Source organism: Salvelinus namaycush, chromosome 5 (genome assembly GCF_016432855.1).
Source record: "Salvelinus namaycush isolate Seneca chromosome 5, SaNama_1.0, whole genome shotgun sequence".
NCBI lineage: Eukaryota > Metazoa > Chordata > Actinopteri > Salmoniformes > Salmonidae > Salvelinus > Salvelinus namaycush.
Genome location: NC_052311.1, coordinates 47464669 through 47477982, shown reverse-complemented (window position 1 = coordinate 47477982; position 13314 = coordinate 47464669). Strand labels below are relative to the sequence as shown.

Here is a 13314-nt window from a genome sequence, read left to right as displayed (position 1 = left end):
ACACTCAAAGTCAAGTGAGGTTAGCATGCGCCTGACAATGAAATAAGATGATAGAAGAAAAAGGGGTGTGTTCTTCCGTGAACCCCACCACACAGATGTGTAATAATGAAAGTAGGTAAACATAGTAGACTGGAACTTACATTTCTAGGGTAATGCAATTATGCTGGGTTATGTAACCAATTGTTATCTCCTGCACGCTGAAGGAATCAAACTTTATTTTTCGGTGGTTTAATTCGAAATGAGAGCATCGTTGGACATCAAGGGACTTCTGCTGCTCTTATGTGGAGTTAACCTGGCCGACACGCTTGGGTACAAACCGGTCATCATTGTTCACCGCCTCTTTGACGGCCCTGAACAATACCTTATGATGAGTCGTTTGATACAAGAGGTACGTTTCAATTTAAAAAAGCAAACATGTATTTAACCTTTATTTAATTAACTAGGCAAGAGAGCCCAATGCAGAGAGCCCAATCCTCTACAACACATATTTAACCGTAATTATATACTTATTAAACAGAAAATAAAACTATTATGTAATTTGAGACTTATTAGGTTATTGAGTAGAGGAGGGGGAAAAAAGAAAGTGAGGGTACTTTATACAGTCTATGAATGATAAAAGATGGATTTTGGGCCACCAAAACTCAAATAATAAATATAAATATTAAAACGTGTTTCCATAAATAAAAGCACTAAAAAGGCAAAAAAGTATTAATGGAAATAGTTTCACATGAAGAGAGAGTTTTATAAGATCCTGTTTTAGTGCACCTGTGATACAAATTTAACACAACATATTCCTCTAAAAACATGTGGCTGTTGTCCATTCTCCAGAGAGAAAAAAGTAACCCATCCATAATTTCCCCAATACCAGGAGCAAACACAACGTTTTCATCCTATAATATTGGCCCATCATATCATTATACTTTAGCAATAAGGTCCGAGAGGGTGTGGTATATGGCCAATATACCATGGCTAAGGGCTGTTCTCATGAACAACGCAATGTGGAGTGCCTGGATACAGCAACGTGGAGTGCCTGGATACAGCCCTTACCCGTGGTATATTGGTCATATACCAAAACCCCTGAGGTGCCTTATTGCTATTATAAACTGGTTACCAATGTAATTAGAGCAGTAAAAATACATTTTTAATTCATACCCATGGTATACGGTCTGATATACCGTGGCTTTCAGCCAATCAGCATTCAGGGCTCGAACCACCCAGTTTATGATGTATGTTATAATATGATAGGATAACATGTTTCAAGTTGTAACGGCTTTCTTCCTGGGATGAAGGAGAGGACCAAAATGCAGCGCAGTTAGTGTTCAACATGTTTAATTTGACGAACTGTGAACATTTACAACAATACAAAACAACAAACGTGAAAACCGAGACAGTCCTATCTGGTGCAGACTGTTGATAATTCGTTTTACTTGAGACAGGAGACCAAGTGGAGACATAGGACGAGGTGGATAATTTTATAATAAGGCAGGTTTATTCAAGTGTAAATATATTATGCAAAGCGTGCAGCACGGCTCTTTCTATCTGATCCGTATGGGGTCGTCAGGAAAAGGGGAGTTTCCACAGTTGTACAGTTTTATATATAGACAACAAGCAAAGTAGGTTGATCTGCGAGTCTGGCCTTCCGATTGGTCGATCTGGGTCTTGGGTAGTCCTGTACAGGCCTGGTGTCCACGTTCCATTGGTTCCTGAGGTAGTTCTTTGTCTGGAGCTCCAACCCTGAGTTGTGTGTGTGTGAGTGATTGTCATGGGGGAGGGGAGTTGTGGGTGTCGTGCATGTGTCCAATGAGTCCAGCATATGTCCAATATAAAAGGGAGTGTGTATATTGTGTCAACCATAGCTAATGTTGAGAAGTTGTTAAAACAAGTTACCAATATCTAATACAATTCCTTACAAATCCCCCTCTTCACGTCTCACAAGAGACGTGACATAAAGTATATAAAAAGACAAAACTAAAGGATAAAATTTGTCAGAAGACAAATTTTTGATTCCCTCTCTTCACGTCTCACAAGAGACGTGACATAAAAGTATATAAAAAGACAAAGCTAAGGGATAAAATTTGTCAGAAGACAAATTTTTTAATTCCCTCTCTTCACGTCTCACAAGAGACGTGACATAAAAGTATATAAAAAGACAAAGCTAAGGGATAAAATTTGTCAGAAGACAAATTTTTTAATTCCCTCTCTTCACGTCTCACAAGAGACGTGACATAAAAGTATCTTAGTCCTCAAATAGATAGACAGGTCCAGCTTCCCCATCCTCAAGCAATGGGAACATTTGGGCCCTTTCCTGATTAGGGTCTATGGCTGCAGTTATAACACGGCTAGCAAGCGTGCGCGCACATGGAATGCAACAGCATCCACAAAGTACAAGAATGGCCGCAAAAACAGAAATTGATACTAGGATGGAGGAAACCAGCGTCTTATATTTACCAAAAGCATCCATCCATGAGTCCCACATAGTAGTGTCCACTCCAGAATGCTGTTTCATCTTACCATTAAGGGTACGAAGTCCCTCCAATGCTACAGTCAGACTCCCATCCGTAGCTGTGTTATTGGGAATGAAAGTACAACACTGTTCACCAAACATTTGCACAGACCCCCCCCCCGTTCAGCCAATAACATATCAACCGCGATTCTATTTTGAAATGCCATCAGGGACGTAGCTGCCAATTGTCCATGGACCGCCTCGAAGCCTTGTTGAGTCCAATTGCCCAGTTTCTGGACATTAAAATGAATGTAGTTAATTCTGTCCACATTTTTATTAACTGTTCACCACCAACAGACAGAAGATTCAAACCCAGCTTTCACTTGGTCCACCAGTTTATATTCATCTGGCACCCCCTAGGGACACCAATAGCATCAATGTAAGTTGAGTCGTAAATGAGCAAGGACCAAAAAGGAGACCACTCCAATAACTACTCCTGGAGTGGCCAACCACACATTAGTAAACCAAAAAACGAGAATATGTTAAACCCTCCGGTCCATCCCTCTATACAACCTGTACCAGGTGGGCTCGTCGCCACCCGGGAACTTCAAACCTTCACCACAGGGAGGACAAACATCACTTTTTATTCATTCAACAACATCATCTACAGCAAACCAAGGGTCCTCCTCTGTCAGTCCACTCTCCTGCGGAAGCTCGTTTTCGTATCAGCCTCTCCAACTGGAGCATCAAGCAGCGGCATCATACCAGAGGCCCCTTACACATCTGTAACAAACTTCTTCAAACAAGGTACGATACAGGCTACACAGAAATGAAAAACAACAACTAGTGTCAGAAATCCAGTAATCATCATTGCAGTGTACTTACCAAAACAACCACCCAGCCAGGGGAACAGTCCACTCTCCTCCACACCTGCAAGACCCTTCATCTCCACTGATAACCTTGCCAACCCACTCAGAGCTTTTGAAATGCTCCCATCCGGACTAGTATTGTTAGGAACAAACGTGCAACACTGTTACACCTCCCTTGTTGGCCAGACTTATGTCCAGTGTTAGTCTATTGTGTCTACTGGTTTGTGAGGTAGCATCCAATTGTTCAGCCATCCCTGTAAGTCCTGTGTGGGTGTGTTTGACAAATCATCATTAATTATAGTAGATATAATTGATCCAGACCTTTTGTTTTAGCATCAACAATAGCTGGGCCAATGATGGGCATCAGATGCCACAGGCCATCATTCCTGGTTAATGTCTGGAATTCGTGGGGGACCCCTATTGGGACCCCCAACAGGTTGGTGTGCATGTTATCTGTACCCTCGGACCAAGGAGCGTCACGTTTCTGCCGTCTCCTGGGTTGGTCCCAAGCCTCTGTGTCCTGTGTAGCTCCCAGAAGTTGATTAGCTATAATAATAGGCAATGGTGGTATCAGACTGGCCAAAGCACATGAGCAACGACAATTTCCTTTCAAAAATAGGGTCAACCGCCTGGCAGGTCCACACATCCACCATACATCAGCAACACCTCTAGTTAATAGTGGTATTAGTGATGCAGGTAGAAGCAGGGAGCCCTCCATAGTCTATACCTCTACCTGTACCAGTGATACAGCTGTTATGTCCCCCATATGCCTTAACTCCCCACGGTACCTTCTGGGGAGGGACCACTGGGAACACAAGACTCAGAGTCTTACACAGGGTTGAATTTGGCTTGAACTTTTCCAATATGCACATCCAACCTTCCCCATTACTTAGGACAAATGGGTGAGCAGCCAGAATAGGTCTGGCATGTCCACATACGACACAGTCCTTTCTATTAAGTGTTTTGTAGGCCAACCACATATTCTCCCTTTCCTCATAACCAGTTTCAGTCCCCAAATGTTCACTATCTGAGATGTCTTTTATATTTATTATCTGTACCAGATTGGAGAGCTTAGGTGATGGCGTGGGACTTGGTCTTGAAGTGGTGGAGGAGACCGGCTGAACCCTGGTCCGTTGGAACTGGTGGTGGTTCTGGCAGCACCGCGATGGTAACATCCCCATCGTATCCTGATCAAACAGCTCAGGACTACAAGCAGTCCTGTAAAACCCCACCCTCTCCCAGAGAACACATCATCAGCCAGAGATCAAGCAACACTTTCACTTCTATGAACGTACACAGGGTTGAGAGGTCAGGGTCAGGGATTCTTCATTAAGGAGTTGATCCCCGAGCTCTATTAGCAACGGTTCTTCTCCTTAACTCTGTGATCATTCGGCAGTGTCAGTGTGTCTCACCCTCCAAGTGCGATATGCCCCCAGGTCGAGTGATTCACCTTCTCCCTTGATTCACCTGCAATGTATAAACTCTTGGACATACAGGTTTGGTTAACAAACAGTTCCTCATTTGTTCTTTCTGATTATATATTTAACTTCTATGCCTAATTTTTTAGCTATAAATGTTTAATTTTAAATAAGTTTATTATCCAATGGGCCCCATCCTTTCCCAGTCCACAATGTACCCTCCTTCGTTTGATACCTGGCTCTGGCCAGGTATCAACCTTACCTACTCTAAATAATAACCTTGTACATCATATTATAGGAACGTCCCTTCTATTCCCCGCATATCCAATTCTCCCCTGGGCGCACATCCATATCTATTCTTTTCCAATTCTCTGTCAAGTGACCTATCTACTTTGAAATGTATCTGTGCTGCTTATATATGTTAACCCATTTCCCTCCTATCTTATTTCACAGCCCACCTTGCTCATTTCCTGGTCCACCCTCCCCACTCTGCTCTCAAACCTTCAAGGTCTCAACAGTGCGGGGTAGACCCATCTGTCTGCCTTTTTCTATGTGTTCCTTTACAATATTAACTAAGTGTCTCACTGTTTTGACTTTATCTGCATGGATTTAAAAATAACAACAGGTCTTATAGTGTCAATCTTTAAAGTCCTAACATAACCTTAATTAACCTATCTTTATCTTCTAATGGCCAATACAAATGCTTACCTTATGGTCAAGAGTTATAAACTCTATTATAATCAATTTACCTCAAAACTTGTATCCCAAATGACACAATCTCATTATTCTCACCACATTTCCCCGCGAGTGATCAAGTCGCCGGAAAATGCAATGGAAACAGAAAACAGGTCAAAATGTTACACCTACATTCGTGTTCCATATCTAAACATACCAAAAGAACCCTTTATCTTCTCAAAGTCCCTTGCCTAAATAAAACTCAGAAAGTAAAACTCCTATTCCCATATGAGTGTATTCTTTTAAGATATCTTATCTCTGGGTACACGGAAACCCTTAACCTTAATGTTTACTCCAAAAAACAAAATTATGTCACCAGCATTCAACCAGTCGGCTGGGAGACCATTGGGTGCTGCAATACTGCCATCTTCTGTCCATTCTCTGCACAGCTCTCCACCCACTCTTATTCAACCTTCTCAATTTGAGCCATTTTAGTTTCTTATTTTAACTATTGTTTTCTAAATTTTTTAATTTTTTTTAATTTTTTAATCTATTATTACCTAGTTAGACTAGAGTGTCCGTGACATACATCCATGGGGATCCGGTTATAGTTATTCTATTAACCATGTGAAAGTGCCCAGGGACACCCCAAATATCAGTAGGAATATCACAAATAAGGGGCCAGATATCCCTAGCCTTGCCCAGGGAGGGAGAAATATCCCTCTAACTGGGCGAGGTTCCTTTATCAGGGGAGGCGGAGTTTGATTCCGCATCACCTGAGTCAGGAATGTCTTCCTTTGGAATCGAATTTAAGCTGTTTAAATCAGCTCTGACTTCTGTCAGTGTTCTAGAAGGGATTGGGGCTGGAGTGCAATGTGTGAGGTGGTGCCAAGGTGCGCCTGATTTACCTTTGACCTGGACTGAGTGTGAAGTAACCTCCCCCACTTCGTACAGTCCAGTCCACCTGGGTTCTAGCCACTTTCTCTTGTGGACATTAACCCCACCCAGTCACCAATTTTTTACCTTCCTTGTGCCAGATCTCCCTTCTGCTTCCCCGTTGGACCTTGTGAATCTGTGTGGAGAGAGCTGCAGAAAGTTCCGTCAATTATCAAACATTACAATTTGTTGTACATCAAGGGCGGGCATATGACCTCCCTTCCTTGGTGAACCCAGCATGACTCCTCCAGCCATTGTCTCATGAGGAGAGAGATGGGTGCCTGCACCTGGAGAGGCTATCATGGCCAGCAACGCCAGGGGCAGGACTTTAACCCAAATCAACTTCAAACCTGCACATACATTTGATTGGCGCGTTCCACGAGACTTATGAGATTGTGGCCTGTACACTAACCCCATCATTAAACAACATCCATTAATCAGTTGACATTTACACATCCGACCCTATTGGTACATGGAGCGTTTGTCATTAAACAATACACATGAGTTCGGTTTGCAGCCACCCAATGACCTATTTTGCATCCTCCCTTGCCGTTGGTATTGCCTCAACCCATTTAGAGAACCTGTCTACCATAACTAACAGGTACCTTTTTCCATTTGTCACATTGTCTTTCCCCATATCTGTGTGTGTTGGTGAGTGGTTCGTTCCCCAGGTCAGGTCTCCGTTTCAGTTCCTGTGCAGCTCTTTCTGCACAGGAGTGGGGTAGACCTTCAGCATTGAGTGCGTCTGCCATGTTTTTGTCAGTGTTGACAAATGTGATGTGTGATTGTGTGCATTTATTCTGGATTTCCGTTTTCCTTTCAGCGCTGAACGTGAATTCTTTGCTCATCAGATATGCTGCAACCCCATGGTGGGTGTGGATTTCCAATGGATGGCACATTATCATGTGGGCTGTTTTTCCAATAGCTTTTGCCACTGCAGCCACATACCTGGAGCATGTGGTTTGTCCTTCTTCAATGTAGTCCAGTTTGGAGGAGTGATACCTCAACACTCTTCTCTCCCCCTCTAGGTTCTGGAAAAGGATGGATGATGTAAATCCTTCCTTTTCAGAAACATCCAGATGGAACTTGTTTTTTTCAGGTGCTGTTAGGGCTACTGCCACTTAGAGATCTGTTTTCAAGAGTGCAAAAGCCTTTGATGCTTCAGTAGTCCAGGTCAATGATGAGTGTAGGTTAGTGGTGAGCAGCTTCAGGGCCATGGGGCATATTCGTCAGCCATGCCCTGAAAAGGGGGAGGTGATTGCTGATTCGGGTCTGGATTGGGGTGATTGTATGCGGGTTGAAGGGCCGCACGTGGTTGATACATCATTGGCCTGACTCCCCCTTGGTCTAGGGGCGTATCCTCGTCCCCTTTTGGCCAGAAACTGGCTTTGGGCCGGGGTTATTGGGTGCGGACACTGTCGCACCATATGCCCAGCTTGTTTACAATTATGACAGCTTCCATAAGATCCAGAGTACCTCTGGGGCTGTCCCCATGTGGGTGAATAGTTTGATTGTGGTAGTGGGTAGTAGGGTTGTAGTGGTGGTTCCGACGAAGGGTATGGCTGAAGCGGGTAGGCATACGGCAGTTGGAATGGCTGCTCCTGGGGTGGGTGTATAGGTGGTCCCTGCTGGGTGAAGATGGGTAGTTGTTGTTGCTGTATCATTCGGGAAACAGTTTTTTTAATGATTTGTGAGATTTCTTGTTGGTCTTCAGCCACCATCTGTTTCTTGGGTTTCTCTCCTTTCTGGGCCTCTTTCAATTGTAGTTTCAAAAGTTGTACCTGTAGGGACTGGATTTGTGTTTCAGCCCCTCCCTTACCCTTATTGTATTGGGTAATGTGGTGATGCACATGGGAGTTGAACTGAGCCTGGGGAATTGCCATTAACCCCACAGTGCCCCTGAGATGGGTTGGGGCCGATGGGGCTGCTGTGGTGGTAGGTGGGGCGTCATTATTGTTGGGCCTGCCCTCTTTGGTGTCAGTTGGTGCTCCAGTGACCACTCCCATCATATCAGGTTAAATATTCGTTGAATTTGTGTTTGGGGACGATAGTCGTGGTCATTTTGTCGTTGAGCTATGTCTGGGTCTATTATTATCTTGGTGCACTTAGCCCATCACTGGCCAAAACTAACAATGTATCTCTGGTGCTGACACAGTCTTATCTCTGGTGTCTGTCTCCCCCTTGTGTACAAAGAATGTTATTGCTTTATGTTTGGCGAATTAATTAAATACTTTCCCAAAGTATTTCGGCAATATCCTTTTGGAACACTCTACTAGTATTATCTAGCGCTTCTATTTTAAATATAATAATAATTTTAGGAACTATTTTCAAACAGTTATTATTCGTTTTCACTTTTTCAATTATTTAAATACTTTGCCAAAACATTTCAGAAATGTCCTTTCGTGACATTATATTAGTATATTCAAGCGTTTCTAGAATAAATATTTAATTAATTCTAGGACTCATTTTTCTCAAAAACTAATTAAAAAACTGAAAACTCAAAAACTAACTTAATTAATTAAATACTTTCCCAAAGTATTTCAAACGTGTCCTTTTAGGACAATATATGGTGTATCCTAGCGCTTCTAGAATAATTATCAAATTAATTCTAACCCTTAAGGATTTACCAACAGCACCAGAGGGAAAAACCAGGTCAATTTATCAGCAGAAAAATAGCTGCTTCACAGCAGCTCCCACAATCTGACTCGGCGGTCACTTAAACACAGCCTCAACCTAGCATATGGCTAATTAGTAGCAATCGGTCTCGTGGAACGTTCAATCACTCACATTAATTTGGAGAGTTTCAGGTTTAATACCATTACTCCTATTTCAAGCTTAGATTTATCACCGATGCTCCTAGTTGAAGAATATTTCGACTAGTCCCAGATTACTAATGCGACTTGAATCCCAATACGCCAAGCTTAGATTTATCACCGATGCTCCTAGTGGGGTGCCATGTCCACTAGCCTCAGATTACTAATACGACTTGAACAGGCTACATTACATTTCAAATACATTTGAGTTTCAAGTTTAATACCATTACTCCTATATCAAGCTTAGGTTTATCACCGATGCTCCTAGTGGGGTGCCATGTCCACTAGTCCCAGATTACTAATACGACTTGAACGGCGTCAAGCTTAGATTTATCCCCGATACTCCTAGTTGAAGAATAATTCAACTAGTTCCAGATTACTAATTCGACTTGAACAGCCTCAAGCTTAGATTTATCCCCGATACTCCTAGTTGAAGAATAATTCAACTAGTTCCAGATTACTAATTCGACTTGATTTTATACTTCGCAAATATCTTTACACAATGCCTTAGATTCTAAACAATTCCACATAAATTTAGCAACAATTCACACTCACCTCAGTACTTCTGATCATTGAATTTAGATATTGGCTATAATACAATATGCAGATTTTGATTAAACCGGCTCTGCTTACCTTAATATTTTCGAGCTCTTTGATCAGTTTCCTGGGTGAGTTGAATCGCCGACGTCTCCCTCGAGCGGGTCACCTCTCCTTCTTGAATCTTTCTCCCTCTCGTCTCCTGTCCGATGAATTTTCTATTGGGCCGAATTCAAATATGTTTTGACCATCCTCTGCTTACCAAGTTTGTTGATAATTCGTTTTACTTGAGACAGGAGACCAAGTGGAGACATAGGACGAGGTGGATAATTTTATAATAAGGCAGGTTTATTCAAGTGTAAATATATTATGCAAAGCGTGCAGCACGGCTCTTTCTATCTGATCCGTATGGGGTCGTCAGGAAAAGGGGAGTTTCCACAGTTGTACAGTTTTATATATAGACAACAAGCAAAGTAGGTTGATCTGCGAGTCTGGCCTTCCGATTGGTCGATCTGGGTCTTGGGTAGTCCTGTACAGGCCTGGTGTCCACGTTCCATTGGTTCCTGAGGTAGTTCTTTGTCTGGAGCTCCAACCCTGAGTTGTGTGTGTGTGAGTGATTGTCATGGGGGAGGGGAGTTGTGGGTGTCGTGCATGTGTCCAATGAGTCCAGCATATGTCCAATATAAAAGGGAGTGTGTATATTGTGTCAACCATAGCTAATGTTGAGAAGTTGTTAAAACAAGTTACCAATATCTAATACAATTCCTTACAAGACCACAAACACAGAGACAGGAAACAACCACCCACAATCCCCAACACAAAACAAGCCACCTATATATGATTCTCAATCAGGGACAACGATTGACAGCTGTCTCTGATTGAGAACCATATTAGGCTGAACACAGAAACAGACGAACTAGACACACAACATAGAATTCCCACCCAGTTCACGTCCTGACCAACACTAAACAAGCAAAACACATAAGAACTCTGGTCAGGACGTTACACAAGTACATCATTTTTTCTTGTAACTTGCAATATAAGCTGAAGTATTATTTTCACAGGCCCATCCAGGTACCAAAGTGTCAGTGATATATCTGTATGATAACATGGCCAGCCTGATGCCACTGTGGGTGCAGGTGCAGGGCTTCAAAAATACGCTCTATCCAATCATGCAGGAGGCAGAGCATGGCGTCCATCTTATCTGCTTCTCACAAGGTCTCTCTATCTCAGTTATTTAGCATTTTTGGAACAAGACATAGAGATATAGCTCTGTCCGCTTACTGTTGTCTTCCCCTGCTTCTCCTAGGTGGTCTGATATGTCGAGGACTTCTTTCTACACTTCCTGACCATAATGTCCAGTCCTCCATCTCCCTCTCATCACCACAGGCTGGCCAGTATGGAGGTCAGTGATGGTCACTTTCTTCTCATAAGTCATTTTCTATCAGGCAAGGCCTATGTATAGGTCTTTTTAAAAAATGATTTCCTCCAACAAATTCTAACACATTGAAGTTTAGCTTTTTGTCATACCACAAAGTAAAACTAAAATCTATTAATGTCTCACATTTCAAATAAAAAGTGAAACTTTGCAAGCCGAATGTAAACTTTAAACACATTATATGTTCCACACACCACACGAGCCTTTTCGTTGTGCTTCTCGCACAGACACAGAAATTCTGAAATGTTTTTTTCCCCACTATCTAAAGGCCCGTGTTTTTCACGTGTGCTACTCTTCAGTAGGACAGAAATGGTCCATCTGCAACTTCTGGAATGGTAAGAGAGAATTGGGTAGTTAAAGGGGAACTTCGGTGTCGAACAAATAGAGAACCAGAACTTTCGTTTGTAGATGTGTATCTGAGTACAGTAAAGAGGCTCACAACTGTTCCTTTGTGCTTGCACCAAAATGTTTTGTCCTACCAGACCCACACCAAAGAGAACGCTTCCTGTAGAGCAGCAATTATCTGGCCCTACTGAATGGAGAGAGACCACACAGGGAAATGACAGGTAGTGAAATTCATTCCTACTGCAGATATCTCAATATCCAAAACTGGAAACCTAGATTAGATTAGTCATCATTGACTGATAAGGGAGAGACAAAATCTCCAGCAAAGTTCCTTACTTCTCCTTTAATAACACTGCCTTGTCAGCATAATGAACAGAACTACACATTTTGTAGCAACAAATTTAGTTTGGCTTAAATTACTTTCCCAGAATATATATATTTGATAAAACTGCAGATTCAGTCTGGCCCTACTGACACTGTTGGCCTAAGTAGTTTTAAATTCTATAAAATGTGGAGAGACCTAGTTACTCTCACTCTCAAAACAAATAAATGTATCTCTCTCTCTAATCATCAGAGTGGAGGAAGAACTTCCTGCATATCAACAAGCTGGTGTTGATTGGAGGACCAGATGATGGCGTGATTACACCATGGGAGTCCAGGTATCCATGGTCACCATCATCACCATTATTTTACACTAAATTAATTGCCCTGTTGTATATCCTGCATTCTTACACACACATTGGTTGCATTTCTGAGACGTGGGCTTGACACTAGTGACACTCTATACCTATTGGACTAACCATTTCTGTTCTCTTCAATCAGTCAGTTTGGATTTTATGACTTTAACGAAACCATTGTTGAGATGAAGAACCAGGAAGTAAGTTAGTTTAATGGTATCATTTACCATCATTGATAATGTTCATGTCATAATGTGATGGGTAACTATGTGCTTCTCTGTCTCTCTCATTTGAATAGTGGTAGGTTAGGGATTCGTTTGGGCTGAAGACACTGCATGCTCGTGGAGACCTGGCTGTGTATGTGCTCTCAGGAGTGAAGCACAGCTATTGGCATTCTAATGAGACGGTGTTCAGAGGCTGCATAGAGGAGTGGCTGACATGAACATGCACACATACACACTGAATATAATGTTCACAGAAACAGACATAAAAGGTTATGGCAAATTGTCTTTGATTGACATATCATAGTTGTATGTAGTGCCTATTTTATATTTTTTTATACAGTATTGTTTGTCTGTGACTATGAAACAGCGAAATCAAGTGTTTTTGTACAATAAAAGGAAATACACTGAATTTAACTCAATTTCACATGGTGTGTGCTTGCACAATGCTTTCACTCTTCTCCTGGTGAATCAGAATTGTTTCTCTCTTTGAATAAATCTGTGTGATAGTGTATAATCTTTATATTTGACTGAATCTTCAAAATAATTACTGAACATTGGACTACCATGTTGGCACACAATCGCCCAAACATGCAAATGTCCTAGTTCCATAGATTTCCATAGATCACAATGATCTGAGCAGAAATTAAAAACAGTAGGCTAAATGTTTTTCCGGGGGGCTATATTATGGGAATGATTGCCACCAGAATCACATGTAATGTAAAATGTTGGATAAACTTGAATTCCATTCCATTGTAGCTATTAGTTGAGGGAGGAGCTCTGTACATTACCAATGAAAAGTGTGCCTATGAAAATAATCCAATCGACTGCTGATTTACGGCCATTCACTTCTCAAAACAGGGGTGTAATCATTAACCAAACAGAGATGTTATATTGGACAAATTCAGGTAGGTCCCTCCCCGTTTCGTTCCGTTTACGAAA

The 13314-nt window shown here is 42.0% G+C and overlaps 1 pseudogene; it reads left to right on the top strand.

Annotated features, from left to right (window-relative positions):
* The first annotated feature begins 238 nt into the window (after window positions 1–238).
* Window positions 239–12631, top strand: LOC120048361 (annotated as a pseudogene).
* The last annotated feature ends 683 nt before the right edge of the window (window positions 12632–13314 follow it).